The sequence below is a fragment of the Phoxinus phoxinus genome (assembly GCF_949152265.1).
Source record: "Phoxinus phoxinus genome assembly, chromosome: 1".
Classification (NCBI taxonomy): Eukaryota; Metazoa; Chordata; class Actinopteri; order Cypriniformes; family Leuciscidae; genus Phoxinus; species Phoxinus phoxinus.
In genome coordinates, this window is record NC_136876.1 from 19,878,339 (window position 1) to 19,893,312 (window position 14,974).

A 14,974-nucleotide genomic window follows, 5' to 3' on the forward strand; every position below is an offset into this window, starting at 1 on the left:
CCAAAACCACACTATTTGTGAAGACCTTCATCTCACAGCTGTTTTGGTCCTCGTGTTGAAGTTGTACAACTTCACCACAATGAACCGAAGAAACTGATTAAGAACTGGCCTGATCTACACCATAACAGGACTGAACTGGTTTAAAGGGAAATCTCTCCCACTTTAGAACCAGATGGTGCTTGTTTGTACATTGAATCATTCATTGAGATTAATTTCAAACTAATTTCCGATGCTCTGCTTATTCATCCCTCTTAGTGCGAGCTGAAATTGTGCAGCTATTACTCCTCACCTCCATTCTCATTCATTCATTCCTTTTCTCCCATCCTCTATTCTTCCTACTACTTCGTTTCTCCGCAACCCAGCAGGCAGCTCTCTCTCTCTCTCTCTCTCTCTCTCTCTCTCTCTCTCTCTCTCTCTCTCTCTCTCTCTCTCTCTCTCTCTCTCTCTCTCTTCCATTCTTGTCATGTCCACAGCTTATAGCTTGAAAAAGAGGACCAACATCAAATTAGTATTCTCCTCATGCTTGGTGCAATGTGTATGTAAGAGTATAAGTGTGTGCGTGTGTGCGTGTGTGTGTGTGTGTGTGTGTGTGTGTGTGTGTGTGTGTGTGTGTGCACTAGAGGGGATTGTTGTTCCCCATTTAAGAATCCTTGAAAATAGAATTAGTTGAAGAGTCCCTCTGCAGTCAGCAAATCTTCAGTGTAAGACACACATCAACACGAACACACGACAAATCAACAGTAATGAAGACAGCATGTAAAAATGAGCTAAAAGGACAAGTAATTATTAGATGAAATCTGCAGACTTTTCATTGCTTGTTTTGAGAGAAACCCTCTGGAATGGAATGATTCATATTCTTAACATTTTCTGTGGTCATTTACACACCCTCTTGTCATTCCAAACCTGAACACAAAAGGAGAGATTCTGAAGAGCTGGTCGCTACAATAAATATGGACTGAAGTATTCAAGCTTCAAAAAGCATGCAAATGCACCAAAAATATCATCAATTCAACTTGTGCCTGATATTCCAAGTCTTTTCTCTGAAGTAATACGACAGCTTTGTTGTGACGAGCAGAGCAAATTTGTTTTTGTTATTCACTGATAATCTTCCCCTTCAGTGAACCACTACCCATTGTGACCAAATTATTGAGCCAGTGACTTGAAATTGAGAATTGATTCTATGACTTGTGAACAAATCTTTCAGACCGGTTTTATTTAAGAACCAGATTGTGAAAAATTCACAAATCAAACATTGCTGTGACTGGATCACTCAGTGAGTTGAAACTGAGGACTGATGCATTTGTGAACAAATCATTCAGACCAACCAGTTCATAGAAAGATGCAAATTGATATGAGAATCGCTGCTGTCAGATTTGCGAACAAATAATTCAGACAGGTTTAGTAAATCAACTGGATCATAAAAGGATGTGACTCAAAATAATGCATTTTTTTGTGTGTGTGAATCAAAAGGTTCAGTGAAAACTCAGACCAGACATGGCTGTGACTAGATCAGTGAGTTGAGATTGAGAAACGATTTTGATTCCAATGTGAATGAATCATTCTGACAGGTTTTGTAAATCAACCAGGTTCACTAAAAAGATTTGACCCAAAAGAATAAATCATTCAGAAATCTGACATTGCTACATGTGTTTAACCATATCAAATTATCTTTGTCATGTCTACAGCTACTGTAAGACAGCCACGAGGTCCTGTATCAGTATCAAGGGCAGTAGAGCACTACTTCTTACAGCAGTTTAGATATTGCGACACATATCTACAAAAACACACACACACACACACATACAGTTACTTTACACTATAGTGACCAACCTGAGCCCGAGGCAAAAACACTGCGCTAAGTGCTTCATGGAGAACAGCGAAATGAAAGAGAGAGAGAGAGGTCTTACATCTCATGGTCGTACAGGACACAAATGAAAGTATTGAGCTATATATGCAATTACACACACACACACACACACACACACACACACACACACACACACACACACACACACACACACGGAGTAGGCTAATACTGTAATAATGGCCTCTTACTGTAATTGTCCAGAGCCCTGTGGGTATTAAAGCACTGCTCGGCCTAATTAAGTCACTTCATTCCACACCGTGACCATTACTGTCTCCTGGGCTATCCCAGAATTCACTGGCTTCAAGTGGTACCAGTGTTACAGTACATGTTTGTGCCCTGTCTGTTTTGCAAGGGGCAAAACGACCTTCAGATCTGCGGTGCACCCTCAGGATTGGTTGGTTCTGATTGGCCTGGCACAAAAGATGATGATTCTGATTGGTTCTTGTTTTTTAAATATGGTGCCGAGAGCAGTGAAGTCATTATTTGCTTGTACAGTATGACCATATCATGATTATTATCAGAATATTCTTGAGCAATTGCTCCAAATATTCAGATTAGCAGTCATGAATATTAATTACTCAACGGATTCTTAAAGGGATAGTTCATCCCAAAAACGTTTTAAATTTAGGAACAAAAATAGATTTGTAAAAAAAGATATTATTTTGTGTTACGCAGAAAAAAAGAAAGTCATACAGGTTTGTAACAACGTGAAGGGAGGATTTAGATTTTTGGTTGAACTTTTAAACCTGGATTTGATTCAGCTAGAAAAGAACCAAATTTATTTGTCCCCTGGTGCATGTGAATCTTTGTCATTGGTTCAGTGAGAGTGGATGGGGTCAGACTACAGGATAATAAGGCTAATTATATCTCGGAGGACAAATCAAAACTCATCTTGATTCAGCGGGGGAGCGAATCACAGTTAGTATGAACTCTTGTATTCTTAACCTCGGGAACTCTATCAGACTAAAGGACTTTTCTACTCCCCACAGGGTAAAGACATGAAATCCTACTGGCCGTCAGATTGAAGTTGCGGATTTAAATCGACTTTTGTGACTTCTATTATTTTGCCCTTTAGGTGGGAGTGTCCCTTGAGATCAAGCGGGTTTCTGAGATGACAAAGCAAAGATACTGTAACAGAAAACCGCTATTCAGTGAAAAGCGAAGGAACGCACTGTACCTCTCCTTTTCTGCTGACTGAATGAACAATTGACCTCTGCAAAAGAGACAGAAAGAGAACGAGCATGCATGTGATGCATATTCAGCACAGACATATTAAACTGGTCAAATGTGACAGTATAGAAGACAGTTAAATATTTATATTTCAAATAAAAGCTGTTCTTTTTTAAACAAAGAATCCTGACAAAATGTATCTTGGTTTCCACAAAAAAAAGAAATGTTTCTTGCAAATCAGCATATTAGAATGATTTCTGAAGGCTCATGTGACACTGAAGACAAAACATACTGAAAATGTAGCTTTGTATCACAGGAATAAATTACATTTTAAATATATTAAAATAGAAATCATTTTAAATTGTATTAATATTTCACTATATAAACTATATAATTTATTCAAAGCTCAGCTGCTTTTAAAGCTCTATGTGCAAATTTAGGGCATATCACAGTGTGCATTTAATATCATCCAGAAAGCTAAAGAAAGAACAGTGAGAGTAACCGGATAAGACTGAGTGAGTCAGTTTTAGACCGCTTTCCCGGTGGACCTCCGCCACAGTGCTGACCTCATTTAGGAGGTCAGGGATTGGCTAATTGAACGTGTGACTCCTGGTGCGACACAGTGACCTTAACGTCAGTCTAAAGTTAGACTTTTCCCTTGCCGAACACAAGCCAAGGTAATAAATAGTCACCTTAAAATGGTACAAAGAGCTAAGAATAGATCAGTCATACAGTACACATTGATACCAAAGTCTGCAATACGAAGAGATTTCAGAAAACAAAACCACCATAAAAGTATAATGAAAAGTGAGTCTTCTGAGGGCATATGATAGATTTGTGTAAACAGCCAAAGGTATAGCTCACGCCCCACATGTTCGCACTTTGGCACAGATAGCCTATAAATTAGCACAGGTGAGAAAGTCTTCTGCATTCTTGTTGAACGCTGCACTCCTACAGAGAACATTCACGCACTGTCACACCATATAAAACAACTTATTAACAGAAAACCTCTCATGTTTATCGGTTCACAGAGTGCCAGACTGTGTGTGTGTGATAATGTGTGTCTGTCCATTAGCATGCGGCTTCAATCTGAGTGGATAATTAGCAGGTGTTTTAGCATTACGGATAAAATCCAAATGAGATACACACACACACACACACACACACACACACACACACACACACACACACACACACACACGCACACACATATGAGAGGCTTGGCATCAAACACACATTAATAAAAAAAAACTTGACACCCACACAATGCCGCTTACAAGGACACAAACAAGATAGCAGGATTTGTTTCTTGATAATAGCGACAAATCCACCACATCCACCAGAAAAACTGTCATCATAAATAAGGACAGCTAAACTGAAGCTCCTACACTAAAAATTTTAAAATAAATAAATCTCAAAATGAATATCCATTTTCCATAGGCTACTGTACATTAAAATTCTGTGATGGCTACATTCACTTGCAGCATTTAAAATGACTGATTTTAAGTTGGATTTAAAAAAATTCTCAGACAAAAATCTTAATTTTTTTGACTGTACTAAAGCATAACAAATAATATGTTTGCAAAGATGTAGGAAACATGCTGAGTTCAAAATAGGCTACTCATTTATCTGAAAAACAATGCCACAGCCAGTTATTCTACTTTAAAATGTGCGTTCTGCGTCAGAATGTCTGCTTTTGTTTTGGTCTGTGTGATCCCGCCCACTGCTAATTTATCCAATAGTATTTTGGCACCCCGGGTTGCCAGTTGGTGGAAATCACAGTGAGGGAACCCAGCAAATAAACTTGATCAGAAATCTTAAATTGCACCCAAAGCCTTGGAAAAACATTACAAACGTATACATTAGCTGATCAACTTATTCTGTAAGGCTAGTCGCCTCGCCTTCCATTGTCAATTGCGCTAATTTCTGTTGCCTGTCCTCAATCTGGCAACTCCCGTGAGCGTCGAGTCTGAGGGAAAAAAAACTCTCATTTTGACTGCAGTACCGAGTTCAACCGCTAGCTCTTAATAAAAACATATTTTATATTAATATTATTTATTGGCCATAACATGAAAATAATTAGACCTATTACTTCATCAAAATAAAAAAATGTAATAATATTGGTGCTTCCGCAATTATGATCCATTCCTGATCAGAGCCTCATAAATTAAACGAGTCCTTAAGACTTTCATAAGTTGCAGTAGTCGGATATTAAATCTACTAGAGTCGTGGCTGAAACTAGGCAGGAGTGGGCTATAGGACCACCCAATCTGTTTTCACCTATAACCTCTGTTATAGGCTATCTGTGTATTTATAAGTTTGATGAAGGGCTGCCCCAAACTATCAAAATAAACAAATTAAAAAAAACACCAGAAAATTGCAGTATTTAAAAAAAAAAAGAATAATAACTGTGGCGTATTTTACACTTCAGTCTGTAGCGGAAAAGTAGAGGACAAAGTGCTATCAATGTGCGAATTATGCGCCTTCATATTTGAATATACATTTCTATAACACTTACTGATTTGGCCGCCACTGAAATAAGTCATCATGTCATACCATTGCAATTACCTGGGTAGTTGAATACGCTTGAAAACCTCGCTCATTTAAGAGTGTGCATTTATTGTATAGTCAGATCAAGAACATAATGTAGTCTATATAAAAAATGCATATGCTCAGTTGAAACCTTGCCCACTGCAGTCGCTGCTGTGAAACTAAAGGTGTGGGGCAAATCTTTCAAAAAATTAAAAAGTGAAAATGGTAGCATTTTATTTAAAGAGAAAACAAGATAAAAACCCTCAAGTCATTGAGACGTGCGTTAGAATAAATTATAAAATGTTTGTTATAAATAAATATAGTTACTAAGAATAATTATGAGTCAGAGAAAGAGAACATAGAGAGATATATCCATCCATCCATACATCCATTCATACATCCAGTGTATTACCCAGGATATCTGCCAGCCTACAACCTTCTACAACTGCCAAGACTCTGGCCTGACTGCAGTGGTCTGCTTTAGCACAAAGAGAGGAGGCAGTTATCAGACCGTTTGACCTTGAATGAGCATGTGATCCGGCGTAAACGGTTAAAGGGAATTTAAAGTTGAATTTGTGCAAAATCTAGGGGATTTGACAGCTCAAATATTTGGTTATGACTCAAGATCAGTCTCCTGATTTGTGAATGTGACTGGAAGCAGAAAGCTGTGACGGTCTTCTGTAGGTGCAGCTGTTCAAAACATGTGGCTGTAAATATGGCTCATATAGCCTATACAGATGAACACATGCAGTGACTAATAAAGGATTTTTTTTCTTCCATGGAACACAAAAATACATTTTTAGAGATTTTTTCCCCCCATTTAATGACAAATATAATATTTATTTTAAGTAAAACTCACTCTTTTTTTTAAGGGAATTTGCACATCCTTGCTTAACAACTTGCTGAATTATCACTATATTTTCAGTCTTTAAGAGGAGAAAATTATAAATTTCATATGAACAACTTTTATGGTGGTATTTTTAGTCATTCACTGTCATTATGTGTATATAAAAATTAAATAATAATTCATTACATTTTTTTATAATATAAAAAAATATTAAAAAAATAAAAAAAATAAAAAAAGCTGACCAAAATATTGTCCAAAAATTCACCTTTTAAAAATTCTGCTGGTTTGGAATGACATGAATGGGAGTAAACAATGGCATACCTTCACCATGTCCTCCAAATCACAAGTCACGTCAGCTTTAATTAGTATGCATACATAGTTCTGATGAGACATTGGCCGTAATTGCTTGGACCGTTTTACGTGAGGCCACTAATGCGGGGTTGAAATAACGCAGACCTCACAAAGTCTTGAATCAATGAATCTATCATTTCAAGACTGTCACAACAGTACAGCGCATTAATTAATTAATCTCCAGAAAGCCTCACTGAGTGATGTGTGTGTGTGAAAGAGAGAGAGAGAGAGAAAGAAAGATAGACAGAAATGGATCGCAAGAGATAGGTGGCTGTTGAGTTTAATCTAAAAGCTGCCCACGTAGGAGAGAAACTCAAAACATACACACATCATCCCACACACACCAATATTGCATTCTCTTGCTATCTGCCAATACTCAATTAGTGTCAGCTGTCCAATCTCGACCACTCTCACATCCACACATACGCAATTACACACACACACACACACACACACACACACACACACACACACACACACACACACACACACACACACACACACACACACACACACACACACACACACACACACACACACACACACACACACACACACACATAAATTCAATGATGTCTATCTGTTCATCCAAAACTGTATGAGCAAACACAAACACACAACCACAGTTAATGGCCCATAACTACAAAAAAGACACAATGGGTCTGACAATCACAATAAACAAAAAAAAATTTTCGCGCGATGGTTTTATTTTTTGATTAGCGTTTTGTGTAATGAGTGCTTCCACACCGAACGCGAATGTGCTGCGGTGAAAAGACAACTTTTATTTTTTCCGCTTCAATGTTGATTCTTTTCTTACTTTTGCGGCGACAGAAAAGGCTTCAGCCAATAGGTTTAGTTACCTATGATCACGCGCGTGAACTCGACAATCGACTACTTTGGACTTTGACCGAAAACAGGAAGTAAATACAGGTATTTGCGCGGGCTGATTTAACATAATTTTTATTCATATCTTTCACATCTACTGCAGTCAGATTCACTCGTGTTCACTCTGAAGGAATCACTCAACATGGCTGGGCTGGGCAAAGCCCAATTTTTTATGCCCTTCCCACTGCCCTCGTTCAGTCAGATGTACGTCATTCATTGCTCATGTTGCCCTGGCGGAACCCTTGAAACACAAACCCTTGATCACTTGGAATCCGCAATGGAGCCTATTTATTATTTACAGGGTTTTTTTCCTTATGAATTAGTTTTATGCACCATATAGGCCTGCATGTATGCTAGGGCTGTTGGAGATTATGCGGTTAAATGTCAAAATAACTCCAATATCATACACTACAGTTGTGTGGGGTGGGGTAAATTAAGCGCGACCTGCTGTGAAGTCACAATCATTGTGCATTGTGGTCTATGGATCTGCCTGAAGTGTACATATTGAATCTACTCACTTTCGTCAATTTAAACTGAGGGGTCGAGGCTGTCCAAATAAACTTACCTCATCCACTTGACAAAGCACTTTAAAATGGTGGCGGTGATTCCCTCAAGGGAAAGTGCTTAGGGAAGTTCACGAGTCTAAAAGTGGAGTTACAGTTTTTTTCGATTGCTAAACGACAGTGAGCACAACTGGAGCTACATGTGCAAAACTCTAACTACAGTCTGCACTACCAACAGTCACCTGAGCTAAACAGTTCACATCACCTGCAAAACTCACTCCAAGCAACACAACTCTTAACACATGGCTCAAAACAGGCTCAGTGCAGCCAAACAATGTGCACAACCCTCACTGAGATAACACACACTGTCACTCAGAACACACTGAGAGTAAAAACACTAGCATCAAACACCAATACAGAAAATACAAAGTTTTCATCTTTACAGTTTGAACAATTTCAGTGACTTCATACAAAGTAATATTTTCTTCAAAGAAAAGAGTGACATTCTTTCACATGATTTATTTACAGTAAATTTTTAGAACATAACAATTCTTTAAGGTAAATGAAAATTAGCAGTTTGCTTCACAATAGTCTGTAGTAATTTACAGAATTACAGTAATGAGGAAAAAAAGGTAGAAACTAAAAGTACATGTAATTCAAACAAATAATTGAGGGGCTAATCCTGCGTCTCTCTAGCATCAGGCCACAGGTTTTCATCAACATCACATCTAATGTTCTCTCTTGCCATGCACCTGGGGAAGAACCTTCTGCAGTGCCTTATCCATCCCTGTCCTCTGGACTCGTGTCCTCACATCCGGCACACATGGCTTCCAAAAGAGACATTTGGTCATGTGGGTGGTGGTGACCAAACACTTTCCACCTCCAGGCAGAGAAAAACTCCTCTATAGGGTTGAGGAAGGGTGAATATGCAGGCAGGTACAAAACCTTAAATCTGCGACAATAGCATTTTCCTGCGCATCTGAAAATATGTTTCCTCTTCCTCCTGTTGGGGCCAGCCTTTGGGTTATGTTGTATATTACAGTATATACAGTAATACAGTAAAAATATATTTTACAGTCAAACTTACTGTAATATATATCTGTGTAAATATTCTATAATTGCAAAACAAAATATATTCCTGTAATGTTCTCATTTACTGTAAGGATGTAACTCTCTCCTGTTTCAGCTGAAGTTGCCATCAGCAGTGTTTGAAAGGCACAAGGCTGAAATCTGTTCTGTTTTGAATGTGTGGTTCACAGTTTTGACACCAGTGTGTTAGCATTTGAAAAAAGTGCTGTAAATCCACAGTGTTGTGCAGGTTGTGGTTAAAGTCATGGGATAAGTGTGTAGAGTTTTGAAAACTGTGTTCAAGCAATGAAAAACGAACTAGAGTTTGGTCCACATGAACTGCTGCTGTGCAGACTGTAGTTAGAGTTTTGCACATGTAGCTCCAGTTGTGCTCACTGTCGTTTAGCAATCGAAAAAAACTGTAAACGCAGCCCAGAGAGAAACAGAAAGAAGTTGTTTCCACATATGTAAGCTAATGCGATAATTTCTGAGAAAAATGTCAGACTCACAAAGAGGTGCATGACTGTGCAAGCTTTGGGGCTGTTGATGGACTTGATTTAGTCTATATATGCTTTGATCATCGTTCTGAATAATGCGGATGAAGGTTTTGACAAAAATACCATAATACATATTAATACAATAATATATTCTTAAACGATTCAACACAATCATTGATTCTAACAATTGGCGTGCACCAGCAGTGAACACAAAGTCCACAAATACATAGGGTGTCTTATTTGTCATTTCAGGTTTCAGAAGGACTTTGTGGGCTCCAGAACAGATTATTCTTTGTCAGTCTATGTGGCATTATGTCTTAAAAGTGTGGACTCGCAGGTGGACTGCTCCTTTGGGACAGAACCATTCCATTTGATGCCCCTAGTGCCACAGAAATTATAGACTTCATCGTTAAATCAGGACAACGGTACCACGCCAGAGAAAAAGAGACTACTTCAAGAAAACACAGTTTAAACTGGTAACCTCTGGTGGATGCCGGTTAATCTAGTCAAAAGAGTTAAATGGCCAAAAATGTGCAAGAGACTGAGCGTGTGTGACTGATTTGGTTCATTAACTAGAACAGGCAGCCTGCGGGAGTAATGAATCTCTCTCTCTCTCTCTCTCTCTCTCTCTCTCTCTCTCTCTCTCTCTCTCTCTCTCACACTCACACTCACACTCACACACACACACACACACACACACACACACACACACACACACACACACACACACACACACACACACACACACACACACACACACACACAGTTTGTTTTGCTATACTTGTGAGGACATTCCATAGGCGTAATGGTTTTTATATTGCATTCTGCATTTTTACATTTTTAATAAAACATTGTTTTTGTATGTTTTTTAAGCTATTTGAATTATGAGGACTTAATAAGTTGTAATACCAGTGTAATACACGCTATTATACAAATTTGTGTCCTTATAAATCACATAAACAAGAGCACACACACACACACACTCTCTCTCTCTCTCTCTCTCTCTCTCTCCTCTCTCTCTCTCTCTCTCTCTCTCTCTCTCTCTCTCTCTCTCTCTCTCTCTCTCTGTGCCATCACTGCAGAATGGATGTAATCTTTTTGCTATATGCCATCCTTTCAGCTAACACGCAAACACCATTCCAGCAGTCCCCACACACCCTGACAGCATCAGAGAGTTTTTGAACCCAAAGACACGTTACTGCACCAGGACTGGAGCAGCACTAGTGCAGCCAAGCTCTTCTCCTCATCCTCTGTCATCCTTGTAAATCTCTCCCTCTCTTCCTGTGCAAGTTCCATCACCAGATTGTGCGATTGCAACATCTGGACTATAAGAGAAGCTGTATGTAGAGGGTTTGCGTACATTGTGACCAAATGCTCCCTCAAGGATAGTAAAACCTGAAATCTCCACTTATAAAATTATAAAGAGACTTAAAAGTGTTTCTGTAAGGCTTAGGTTGAGGTTTATTGAAATTAGTTAAATGTAAAACAAAGGACGTCAACGGAAAGACCCTGTGTGCATGCAAATGATAACTTAGTATGAGAGAGAAGGGTTTTTTAGAGAGAAATAATTTTTACAGAAATATTATTTGGCTTGTTTATCTCTGTAAATATATAGTAGAAACGGCGTGAGTTTATGAATGAAATCAAAAGAGACGCATTAAGAGAAACAACACTCCAACATCAGAGACAGAATGAAAGAAAGACAGACAGATGGATTATTAGATAGATAGATAGATAGATAGATAGATGATAGATAGATAGATAGATAGATAGATAGATAGATAGATAGATAGATAGATAGATAGATAGATAGATAGATAGATAGATAGATAGATAGATAGATAGATAGATAGATAGATAGATAGATAGATAGATAGATAGATAGATAGATAGATAGATAGATAGATAGATAGATAGATAGATAGATAGATAGATAGAATTGCCTTCATCATTGTGTTGAGGTATAAATCGCTTTTTAATGAACGATTCCTCAAGTTTGTGTCTTCCTAATCTGCCAGTATTTTCTCATTTTACAGTCCCATTTTCTGTATGTGATGTATTACATTTTCAGTAATGCTGTACAAGCTCTCTCTTTCCCTCCTTTACACACACACACACACACACACACACACACACACTGACTGCGGAGGGCTGGCAGAGCTCAGCTGTGGTTTGTGAATGGGATATTACATGAAGATGATGTTGCAGCCACTATATGACTTTGATCGAAGATGACCATCTCTCCCTCTCTTTGTGCATCCCCTAAGCATTTTAATCTTCCCCATACTTGATAATTTACCCATTTCTTCCAGTTATCAGTGTACTTTCTGTCTCACTTCCTTTAAAGCTGTCTGTGGTACTTGTTCTCCTTTCTGACTCCAGCCCATCACAACAGTTCGTTGTTTTACCGTCTCTAGTCATTCCATGAGTCTTTTCTGTGGTAGTGAAGCATGCCGGAGTCTTACCTGCTGTAGAGTGAGCTGGAGTCCCGGGTTCAGCTGGAGGTTCAGGTCCGCAGAGGAACGAGACCGGCAACGCACAGACAGACAGAGCTTGAGCACACCAAAAAGAGAGAGAGAAGGAGAAAGAGAGAGGGAAAAAGAGAGAGAGACAGAGCAGGACAGAGAGACAGAACACTGACTAGTTGGAGGTGAGATGAAGGGGAGAGAGAGTGTTAGAGGAAGATAAACGGACAGAGAAAGAGAAAGTGAGTGAGTGAGGGAGAGAGGGACAGAGAGAGAGAGAGAGAAGAGGAGGGGCTTAAGTCGGATAGGAGGGACAGCGTGATGAAAAGAATCAGTGAATGAATGAATGATTGTAGCAATGAATGAACAAATGACCAAATAAATGACCAGAATGAACAAATGAGCTAATTAATTAATTAATAAATGACCGAATGAATGACCAGAATAAACAAATGAGCTAATTAATTAATAAATTAATGACCTAATGAATTAATGAATAAGCGAATTAACAATTTACCTGTGATAAATTACCTGAACAAACAAATAACTGATCAAATTAATGAATGAACAAATTCCCTAATAAATAAAGGAGTGAACAAGCAAATGACAAATAATTTACCTAAATAAACAAATGATCTAACCAAATGGATGAATTAATGAACTGTTACATGAACGAACAAGCAAATGAATGAACCAATGAATGAAATGACAGGATGAACAAATAACCAAATAAATGACTGAATTAATAAATAATGTGATCATTCAATAATAATGAATATACAAATGAATGAGAAATGTTAGAGTGTTAATGAACTAACAAATAATTAATGAATGTGAATTAATTAATGAATGCATCAATGAAAAAACAAAGATAATGACTGAAAACTAAGACAAACAAACAAATAAATTTAAAAACAAACAAACAATAAGTTTTGGAAAGTCACTTAAAGGGTCAGTTGATCCAAAAATAAAAATTCTGTCATTATATACTCCCCCAACCTGTTTGACAAATGTCAAAATTAACAAATGTTTTTCTTTTCTTTCATTTATACATGTACAGTTAATGCGATCCAAGTCGTTTGGACCACAAAGTTATAACAAATATGATTTTTGGAAGAACTACGAACTCCAAAGTCAAAGATTTCAACATGAACTCATCAAATTCTTTCAAGACCAAATTATCTATTCTAAACTGCTATCCACATTAATTTTACATTCTTTGTGTGTAATCCAAGTCATTTTAGGAGGAAAAGATGACACTTAAATGGATGGTTCAGAGTAATTTAAACTATAGGGTCCTTTGCACCATGACCTCGAGCCAAACATTTAGTTTGGATGACAAACATTCTGTCATTTGGGAAAAGCCTGTAAAAGTCCTGGCAGAAAGCAATGCATAAGGATGTAGTGTAACGACACCCAGTTCCAGGAATACACTACTTTTTTGTTGATAGTACCAGTTTGCAACAATTATTTGTTAACACTAAGTTGTCAACACTTAGGAAAAAAGAACAAGAAAAAATTTGGATATACCAAAAAACTTTTTCAGCAACACTGGTGATCGCGCGAGAGGTCATGGTGCAAAGGACCCTGGGTTGAAATGACTCCGAACCATCCCTTTAAATGGGAACAACTGAAAATCAAATCTTCTGATAAATTAAAGAACAATGCAGAAGCCTCTGAGCAAACCCTGAGGAAAATGATGTTTTGAGGTGAAGATGAAACACAAGGATTAATAAACTGGAACATGCACAAAAAGACTAAAAGCTGCTGAGTAGGGAAGAATGACGAGCAAAAATGAGGGATGAATTCCCAGGAGGGGTACAGAGAGTGGCATGAGTCCAAATTAATCGAATGACCTAAAGGCACATACACAATTATTTTATGGGGCGGGGCGGGGTGGGTTGGGGTTTGGGGGTTGGGGGGATGGGGGGGGGTGCATGAACCGTTGAATGTGAGATACAATATAGTGCTTCAGACACAACAGAAATAAATATAATTTGTCTGCAAGCATGTATATTCAGCATCACAGAAACCCATCCGCCTGTTGCTGTCCCATCACAGTTCTGGAAACATGCTCCAGTGATCCATATATCACTCCATCTGGTCATATCACTCTGGGTGCCACAGCACCTCTGGTTTTTCTCTCATTCTTCACTCAGAGTGGCGGCGGCATCTGTGTTGAATGCAACCCAAAAATGAAGCCGTATGATACCTTTTTGTGGGGAACAGGCTGGAATTTTTCTGTTTAGTTTAATGTTGCGATGAAACAGAAGTAGCGACAGATTGTGTCTTGTACGAGTTCCGAGTGAAACGAATTATGGAAAAAGAAAAAAATATAAATAGGTGGGAAACTTGGTTCTGTCCATTAGTTGTTAATTGGATGAAGGCAGATCCGAATGCGAGCATGTAGTCGATTTTAAGAAATGTGTGCGTGTTTTTGCAGATGAAACGAATGGAGAAGTCCGGCATACGTCACCATAGAGAAATCAAGATATTTTGAGGTCAAAACAATTAAACGTATGCATGGATGGAAAACATTTACAATTAGATCAATAACATGCATTTATAAACTATAGGGTGGATTTTAATATCATTTGCACCTCAGTATCATTAACTTAGTCTATCACAATTGGTTATGCATGACGCATTACGATGTTTTTACATTTATTCCGTGAATAAAAAACGACATACGACATTGTCGTAAAAAACGACATACGACATTGTCGTAAAAAACGACAATACAACAACATGTTTTTACATTTATTCCGTGAAAAAAGCAACATTTCCAA

At 38.1% G+C, this 14,974-nt stretch overlaps 1 protein-coding gene and 1 long non-coding RNA gene across 3 annotated transcripts in view; one reads left to right on the forward strand and one right to left on the reverse strand.

The window, feature by feature from the left end:
* Positions 1 to 12,462, reverse strand: part of pvalb6 (parvalbumin 6) — a 39,136-nt gene extending 26,674 nt beyond the window's left edge. Inside the window, exons 1-2 of one of the 2 annotated variants that reach the window (XM_079623096.1) lie at positions 12,186 to 12,269; positions 3,045 to 3,080 (exon numbers count right to left, since the gene is read on the reverse strand). The gene's annotated coding sequence lies outside the window, so the exon portion shown is untranslated. Of the gene's footprint in view, positions 1 to 3,044; positions 3,081 to 12,185 lie in introns of both variants that reach the window. The other variant, XM_079623095.1, reaches the window with a different exon arrangement.
* The window catches only part of LOC307004141, a 107,898-nt gene that overhangs the window by 47,948 nt on the left and 44,976 nt on the right, over positions 1 to 14,974 (forward strand). The gene's annotated exons all lie outside the window — the stretch shown is intronic.